This window comes from Lycium barbarum, chromosome 2, assembly GCF_019175385.1.
Source record: "Lycium barbarum isolate Lr01 chromosome 2, ASM1917538v2, whole genome shotgun sequence".
In the NCBI taxonomy this organism is placed as follows: Eukaryota; Viridiplantae; Streptophyta; class Magnoliopsida; order Solanales; family Solanaceae; genus Lycium; species Lycium barbarum.
The window spans coordinates 143,426,207-143,436,066 of NC_083338.1; the positions used below are offsets into that span (position 1 = coordinate 143,426,207).

General features: G+C 33.3%; 1 pseudogene; it reads left to right on the top strand.

The window, feature by feature from the left end:
• Positions 1–7,110, top strand: LOC132629070 (uncharacterized; annotated as a pseudogene).
• The last annotated feature ends 2,750 nt before the right edge of the window (positions 7,111–9,860 follow it).

Consider the following 9,860-nt stretch of genomic DNA (forward strand, 5'->3'; position numbering starts at 1 on the left):
ATGAAACGTTCAATATTCGCGCGCGATTATATAAAATGAAAGTTGTATAATGCAGTTGCTGATGCTTATAAGGAAGAAGCAGATCGTTATCTACTGGAAACTGTGAGTACTCAAAGCAGCATTACATACATACATAGCTTTCAATTTTTCACGATAAAAATTTATATATTTGGAAATTACGTAAAAAGTACTATAAGTCACCATAATTAGTAATCGTATATTTTCCAGATTGAATTGAAGCCGAGTCTACTGAATGCTTGGAAACACGTCGGCAATTACGTTGTTGAGGGAGGAGATTACCGTAGAGCTGAAAGATGCTTCGAGTTTATCCTTATAATGGTTATTATTTCGCTGTTTCTTCACTTATAAAGTTTTTCGCTCTCTCGATTACTTTAATTTGATGGATTCTTTATATTTTATTTGATTTTAGGATCCAAATAGTAGCATGATTTTAAAAGCACTTGCAGAGCTTGAACTGTTCTATTTACCAGGTGAATTTTGGCCACTATATGGTGTGATTCTTATGTTTTTTTTATATATTATATAATGAGATTAACAAATTATTAAAGGTTATTTGCGACATTGTAATATGTCAATAACTATAGTTTTCATTTAGTTCTCATCGTTGACGTTGTGTGTTTTAGACTCTGGCTTAGGTGATTTCTTGATTATAAAATTCTAAGCTATAACTTGGAGAAATTAGTTTAATTTCCTCGTTGATTTTTGCTGTACATTTGTTTTTTTGGACTTGAAGTTCTAATATCCTTAGTTAGATGCTTTACAGATTTTGGGAAAAAAAAATTGGTTCTTAAGTTGCCATGCCTAGCGACAAATTTAAAAAAAAAAAAAAAAAAAAAAAGAAAGAGAACAAGGAGAAGTTAATATATCATTTTTGATAGTGAAACTTAGAAGCACAAAGATATTTGCTGGATGATTGAGTAAAGATATGCTTTCATAGAAGACATGCATTGCTAAGAGAGACAATTTGCACACATGTTACGTGTAACTCCTGTTGAAATCTGATATAGAAAGCAACAATGTGCTTAGGAATTTTGGCAGGCTTGGATTCTGCCTTTTAATTGAATATATGATGTCTACCATTTTCAGTTTAGAATCTTCATTTAATATATGAAAGCAAATGTATAATACATTTCTCCAGCCTCTTATTAAGTTAATAGTAACTCCTGGAGAAAATTCAAAACATCCATGTTAACTTTTTTTATTCTTAGTGGCTGCTGCTAATCTGTTCATCTGATTGTATACCTATTTCACAGTTGCTGAAGATCCGGCACAACAACTTGACAAATGCATCAAAAATGTCCAAAGGTCACTCGCTCTGGATGACACAGATGGACGTAATTTCTGTAAGACTGAGAACGGAATCTATGATATCGTGTCATAAATATTCTGCACTTTAGCACTATCAGCTTTGCCAAATGGTTAGTTGGTGTTTTTCAATGATTGAGTATACCCTTCACTTGTTGTACAGCTATAGTTAAGAAGTAGCATATGATTATGTTAAAGACAAATTAAGGTGCAGATATTACATACTTTGGTACATGGAACCATGAAGTAGCATAAGCATAGTACGTGAAATTTTGTAAAGTGTATGATACACTTATGAAAACATTGAATTATCCTGCTCTACTATAATTCTACACCTCTCATGCTTAGTGTCGCTAGATCTTTAACTGGTATCCGCACATAGTTTTGTCTATAATAAGCATTAAGATAAAATCCAATTTTCAAGTCCTTCACTGAGCTTTTTCATCTGGTTGGTAGATACCTTAGGAAGTGCATATTTGGCTTCCTTTTATCTGACTGGAGGATGGAATCATGATAATCTTCTACTGTCATTAGAAGCATATGAGAAAGCTGTAAGTAGTTATTACGATCTTGTCTTCATATATTTATTCTAACATGAAATTTAAACGTGCAGTAGTAGCTCTCAGCGAGCCTAGCAAGCCTTTGTTTTTTTTTAGATACTTGGAAGTGTCTTCTGATCCTACCCTATTTCAGGAGAAAATTGAGGCAATGACGTCACACCCCTATCTGCATTACGAATGTGCCATCGTAAGTTTTTGAAAAAAAAAAAAAAACGATTTTCACTTATGAACTGTTCTATCATATAGGATCTTTCAAAACACAAGCTTCTCAATTGTTGCGAATTATTGACTCATATTCTTATGATGATGTTATTAAAGAACCAGAGATAGAAAAACTAAAAAGAAAGCATAGACAAGAGACCATGTATCAAGTTGTACGACTGCACTGTGCAGCAAGGAAGGGATATAAGTTTGCAACTCCTAAGGTTTTTCTAATTTTATCTTTCACCTTTACACTGGCTTGTTGTGTGGATCATAGATACACCTTCTTTGATCATCTTAAAGATTGCAGACAATGCCTCTAAATAAACTTGGCTCTTTCAGGATTTGAGAATCATTAGGATTTATGTTGATGTATAAAGATCCAAAGGAATGAATCCAGTCAAGAGGAAGACACTGAAAACTTTACAGATGAGACAAAAGTTGGTAACTAGCAGGAAAAAGACATGATATGAAATAGAAGCATTCTTTCAAGAAATAGGAGATACTTACACAGGATGTACTTTGAACCACACGTGAGGATACATGTTGTAATACAAGAAGGAAGCACAGTAAATTTGACAGTGAAAAAGAAAGTCGTACGTGAAAACAGAATCTGATAATAGCTCATTGAATTAATTACCTCTTTCGGGTTGTTAAGAATCATGTCTATGTCTGAAAAGATCCCTTTAATAAAGATCACTAAATGACTATTAAAGACCTCCAGTGATCGGGGACATGTTGAATTGATTTTTGTATGAAATAATGTAATCTAGAAGAACAAGTGTACATAGGGCACTACACTTCGAACTAGAAAGACAGTCTGATTAAAAAGAATTGACTGTAGCTATATCTGCTGCCTATGTGAAAGCTTTTTCTGTGCTTATTCTTGTCCAGATTTTTTCAAGCCGGAAAATTCATATGCTTAGTGACAAAAGAACCAAGGGTCTCTAAAAAAAGCTCACCTTTATTCATCTTCACATTTTATGTTTGCATATATCATGATTCATGATATCTTAAATATATTCTTCACTTTCCACCTTTTAAAAATTCAATGCCATGTTGGGCAAACTGATATTGTATTTTCAGGTGAATAGATTTCTGGAGAACTACGAGAGGTCCCTAATTGGATTATCACATGCTGCATTAATGAATCCTAAACTTGATGCTGACCATCAAGTGAATGTGACCCTCCAACTCCTCGACAAATTGGAAGGACTACTTCAGGTAAGAATATTTGATTGTGGTTATTTTATATGAAGCATCTGTAAGTGATATTCCAATATGTTGCATTAAGAACGGCATGGTTACGGCATTAGAATCATAAGGGAAGTGTGTATGATCAAAGGTGCATAGTTTCCAGCATATATGCAAAATGCAGGCCAGCGATAACTAGTTACAAGAGATATTCAAGGAGTCACACTCCCTGCAATTACACATCTGCCTTGTCCAACTCCCAACGTGACACAGTGAAGTGCTTTGATGTATTCGCACATACCTGTCACTAATATGGAACTCTAACATGTTTAAACACTGATTTCATCATCATAGTTACCAGGGATAGCCTTTTGTTTCCTGATATAACATAATGTATGATGAGGTAGGCCTTTAAGATGCATCTGAGATAACCGGTCAATATCTACAAAATTTTGCTCTGACAACCCCAAGGTAACAAGTACTAATGATAGCTGCTACAGGGGGAAAATGTAACATGAATTTGATTTTATGGTATGACAAGAAAATCATAAAATAGTAATACTTTTCACACCAATAACAACATACCCAATGTAATCCCACAAGTAGGGTCTGTGATAGTAATGCTTTTTAATGATTTCTAAAATTGACTTAATGTGAAGGATTAAGGCGCAGTTGATTGATTGATTCTGGGAATATTACCACACAAGTAGAGGCTGGGAAACTGCAATAGGCAGCTAATATTATGTGGAATTAAGAGTTGTTTCTATTCAAGTTGGGTGTCTAAGCTAGTAACACTATTATTTGTGTCATTGTACTAAAATAGATAAGTCATCAACTTGTAACTCTACCATGTCTGCACCAGAAATCTTGGCAATTTCTCCTATCTTTGACAAAAAAAAAATTCTGGATCCTTTTCACTTACTGGATGAAAAGAATTTTAACAAAGAGAAAAGGAAAACTTATCACCACATACAAATAGTTGCAGAAGGTACTGAGGCACAATAAAGGTATCCATTTGGAGAAAGGTTTGAGCATAAGACATGTCTAGATAGAAAAGGCCACGAGGTAATGATCATTTCTTGTGTCCTTAAATAGTCCAATTTATTTGTTCAAGAGTTGAGTGACAGCAGCACAGCCTGTCTTGACTGAGCACTTCTGCTTTCATTTCTTAAATTCTTGTCAAGAAACAGGAACGTTATGATATAGTCCTTTAAAGAATAATGCCTTAGATTCTCAATTTTTAAATGTTTTCTTTTTTTTGCAAGCTGTTAAGACATTATTAATGAGATTGTCAAGGATGCATTTGAATTATGTGATCCTGATTTCAGGTTAAGAGCAATGACAAGAGTAAGGGGAAGAGTAAGGGAAAGAGTAAAGGAAAGAGTAAGGGAAAGAGTAAAGGAAAGAGTAAGGGAAAGGGTACGGAAACAAGCGTGTCTTCCCTGATCCAGTCACTTGCTACTATTGATTGTAAGTCTTTGCATTCTTCTTAGATAGTATTTAACTGCAAACATTGAGGTATATGATTAAGCTATTTATCTATTAGTTGAGGTAATATGCTTTCTCGCAGTGAATCCTTCATACAACAGAGCAACCATGGACCTCTTAAACCAAGGCCTTAACAGTGGGACTGCAGTTATAGCAGCAGTCCGGTGCTTAATTAAGTATGAGTATAAAGCTCCAGTGCAAGTTACTTCATCTTGGAAGAACCCGCACGAGTTGATCATTTTATCACTCTGATCATTTTCAGCATTTCTTATAAAAATGAAAGTTACTTGGATGAGCATCCGTACTTTATGCTGAAATACTTATTTTTTTCAATGTATACCCTTATTCTACAGATACTATCTGCTCTGTGACTCCGATGAGAATAGTTTTGTACTTATAATGTTCGGCATACAGAAAGAAGCAGTAAGCACTATTTTATATCGCTTTAATGTTTCTTGGTACATTTGTCCGTTAAGATCTTAATTCATAGAAAAAGTGGTCTGGTTAAGTAGAGTATCTTGAAAAAAATGAGGAGAGAACAGCAACAAATAAATTTCAGATTGACACGTTAGTTTGCTGCTAAACTGCTGCAGCAGCGACCTGCCTAAAAAATAAGTGAAGGATCTTTCCTCCCTTTTGCCACTTCATGGATGAAAAATTAGATGAAGGAGAGGCACCTCACTTCTTTAATACGTAACTAAACACTAAGGATAAAAGGAGAGAATGCAATAGTGAGTTAGCATTTCCAATATTTTCTGTAAATTGGAATAGTTTGTTCCTATACTATACTATGGAACACTATTTTTATCTTGATTATCTCATCCGTCCATTCTTCAGTAATAAAAGTTTCATTTTCGGCTTAAATAATTCGTAAGTGAGCCTGAATGTATGTTTGTATACGTCTCTAATGGTGACCATCTCATCCAAAATCCGATTTTGGCCTGTGTCATCACCACCCAATTATTATCTAGTCTAGTGAATACAAGTCATATCTTTTAGGAAAGGCATGGTCTATGAAAATTTGATTCTGAAGGACAAAAAGGAAAAGAAATGAAAAATGACACAGCAGCTATGAGTCATGACAAATCAGTTTTACATCAGCTCATCATAGAGTGATTTGCTGATATTTAGTTGCTGTAAGCATTTTCAATTCAGCTCTCCATTAGATTTCACATCACTAATTCACGAACTACCCCTGTTTGCAGATTAAACAAGGAGATCAGGTCACACTATTCGAGCCCTTTTGCAAATTTGTTGATCTTGAATGGAATGAAAAGGTAAACTCATACTAATATGTGTGGTATTTCAAATTAAATGCTATTCCAAATATGTCATTTTGCTTTCTCTATCAGTTCTTTTTCCCGTAAACACCATATATTGGATGTGTTCTATCAATTTTTATCTTGTCATTTTGACTGTCGACTCCACCTTACAACACCGGTGCACTTGAGCCTCTAGCAATGGTAATATGGTGCCAATAAATTGGTAGAATTGGCAAGTTACTGTCAATAGGGAGTTAATCTTGTCTCATTCTGCACTTTTCTTGATTGCAACTGATTGGAAGCAGCAGGAACATGGAGTCGTTTCTTGCCATTTCTGAATTAAATAACATTGACAAGTTTCCAAATGAATTAAGGTGTGGCTACTTTTGGCATGTGAGGAATTGGATTCAGGAGGTTTAATGCTAGAAGAATAATAATCACATTAACCATTTCCCTTCCTCGTGTGATTTACAATAATCTGTCAGCCAAAATTTGTCACTTCTCACTAATAATTGTCCTTTTTACTGCAGCGCTATCAATTCAAGTCTGTGCGAGTGAACCTTCCGGAACAACTTCTTGTAAATGGAAATGCCGTGTCTCCTAATTTTGCTAATCGTGGATCAATATTCACACAATTGAGGGCATGAAAAGTCTACTATAATCTTCTATAAATGTCTGTAAGCTACCGACATAACGATACATTCAGTGGGATTCATATAAGTTTCTTGTACATATACGTGTCAAGGAAACAAAACTTGGTAAAAAGACTTATGGTTGTGTAGTACATGCAGTACTTGTGGGAACTTGATATGAGATAAGCTCTGCCCATGTATTTTTTTCAATCTGACAATGCCATTTCGTTCAGCTGGATTTTAGATGATATATTTCTCTGACATAGATGACTAGTATGAAGCAAAATTTCTCCTCTTTGTAGTGTTTCTGTAGAATCCTATTTTTCACTTTGTAGTCCTGTCCTGCTATGTTATTTACAAAACTTGGTGAAGGAGAGTTGCGTAGTTTCAAAAGGAAAGAGAATCAACCAGCTTACTCACGGTTTCAAGAGTCAAAAAGAGTAAGTCGAAGTAAACACCTTTATTTGTGAAAATCTATTGCTGTGTAAAACTCAAAGGAATCAACGTAGCATTTGACATATGGATAATATAAAAGGACCTCATCTTAAACAATCCATTCTTATCCCCTTCCTCCAGAACAGAAGGTTTAACCAAAAGAATAAAGGCTAGTGCTTTACTGTTTGTAAATATTTGATAATATATGCTATACAACATCACCCACCATTACAAACAATTAGCTAAGTTGTCCAATATCGATGTTGTTTATGTAATTCTCGAAGATTTGCAGTATCACAAATATTAAACTGAATACATGAAGAATGGTAAGCTTACTGGAGTATTGCCCATGTCAGCACTATACTTGTAGTCGGTTACGATGATATATATGTTCACCTTTCTATTTGCGGTGAGACGTGAAAACTATGTTTTTAATTCCTTAGGTGCAAAGCCATCTATTATAATTATGTTTTCATAATTTTTTGTTGTTCAAGTAACCGATTGAACAAATAACGATTTTGTGACTCTATCGATTTATCTTTCACTGGATTAGAAAGAATATGTACCGAGAAAAAGAAAGCAGCAGATGAAACCTAACCGAGTTTATTGTGTATATTAGCATCTTTTAAGTATGATTTTATATATTGCTAATATATTTCTTGTCAATTTATGTAAGTTGTATCCGTTGACTCTTGATTAATATGTTTTCAACGGGTCAGGTCAAGTGGAGCGGGTTAGTAAAATGGTTAAAATGCGGATCTTTTTATTTCTTAAAACTTTGGCTTTAAATAAAAATTCAATATTAACAAAATTCAATGAAAAAATCACTTAAATAGATTAAGTGACTTTTGGGTTAGAAAACAAAGCTAAGAGACTTTCTGAGTGAACTATCCTTAGTTGAGTGACTTTTGGGTTAGATAACAAAGTTGAGTGACCTTCTGAGTGAACAAATGTTAGTTGAGTGACTTTTGAATTAGAAAACAAAATTGATCTTAGTTGAGTGACCATTTGAGATATTTGACTTATTCTTTTGCGTCATTCGAATATGTTATTCGGTTATATTCGCCAGTATTATCTTATATAACAAAATTTAATTATCGGAAAAGCAATCCAAAAAGCAAAAATTGAACTAAACCAAAATTGTTTTATATCAAATTAGATAACATTTTCAAAATCAAATATTAAAAAGTCGAAAACGAACTATATAAAACCAAACCAAATAATCAAATGCACACCTTAGTCGACAGGGAGAGGTGGACTAGCTGTTGGTAAATTAAAGGAAAAAATACAGATGTGGGAATAATTGTAATGGTCCAAACGACAACATGATACGTGATGATTGGAAAAGTAAATCTAGTGAATGATTAATTTGCTTCTTTTTTTTTTTTTTTTTTTTTTTAACAAGTGTTTACTTTCGTTACAAATTGCTAATAAAAATATCGACAAACATGATCTGTTATTTCTGTCCTTTTAGTGCGTGAATCGTCGCTTTGTTGACCTCTTTCTCATCTAAATTTAGATTTATTTTATAAGATAATATTTGATTGGATGTGAATTATTAAATAGTAACTTTAAAAAAGAATCTCAAAATAAAATAGCCAAATTCAAAGAACAAGGATAGTGGTGGCAGTCTAAGAGATCGATCTATCTTATGTAAATAATAATGATTCAAAATCTTGTACCCATTTTACTGAGACCAGACTCCTTAGGAAGAAATTTGAATTTAAAAATCGAAAACTCTTAGTTAAAGATCCTCCACTCTGTTCCTTCATTTTCTTCATACATATGAATAAAGTTTAAATTAGATGGATTTGACATTAATTTCATGCATTTAAAGACAGAAACAAAAGGAATATTGCTAATTATTGCGAGTTGTCCGAATAAAAAATATAGTGTGATTGTTACTTTAACTCAGAGTTTTAATTCAAGATTCAGCTTCTAAAATTAGTGTATGTTAAATTCTACCAGTAGTTTATTATTCACATAACGGCTACAATATAAAAAAAAAAAAAAAAAAAGAAGAAGAAAGACAAATCGAAATATCTTTTGCTTTGGATTGTCTATATCAATTGGATACACTTTCCGATATCAAACCAAGACTTTTTCAAGGATCAAACTAATGACATATAGAATACTTAAATTTTTTATGTAGTTGTTACATAGTTGATTCTCATCCTAGCCTATCAGCGTATAAAAGCATTTGTCTACAAAAAAATCACCCTAAGATGATCATCTCATGACTATTGAGAACATATTAAATTAGATGAGTTTATTTGTTAATCTTTCTCGCTCACCCTTTTCCTCTCAATCTAATTAGGGAAAGATGGGATCTTAAGATATTTCATTTAGGGACACACATATATATTAGCCAGTCATCAATTGAAAGTAGACAAAATTATCATGAGTCACGATTAATTTAAACTTTTGACTAAACTCATTAGTCTGTTCATGTAATCATATAAACTAAGATCGAGTGGACGAACAGTCAACTGATTGCTTCTTTGTCATGTGCCTTGCTTTCCTTTTTTCTTAATGAAGAAAGAGACTGATTATCTCTTAATGAAAAAAGATTTAACCTTTTTCTCCATTTTCAACAAGATGGAAAAGAGTAAGTAAACAACAAAAGAGTCGGTAACCAAGTCAATCTTGATCTAAATTCCTAGCAAAATCTCTTGTATGAGCAAAGTGTAAGATTAGCTACTAGCTTCAACAATCATTCAATTATAAGTTTACACTATAAGTACACAACTCCAATGAAAAGA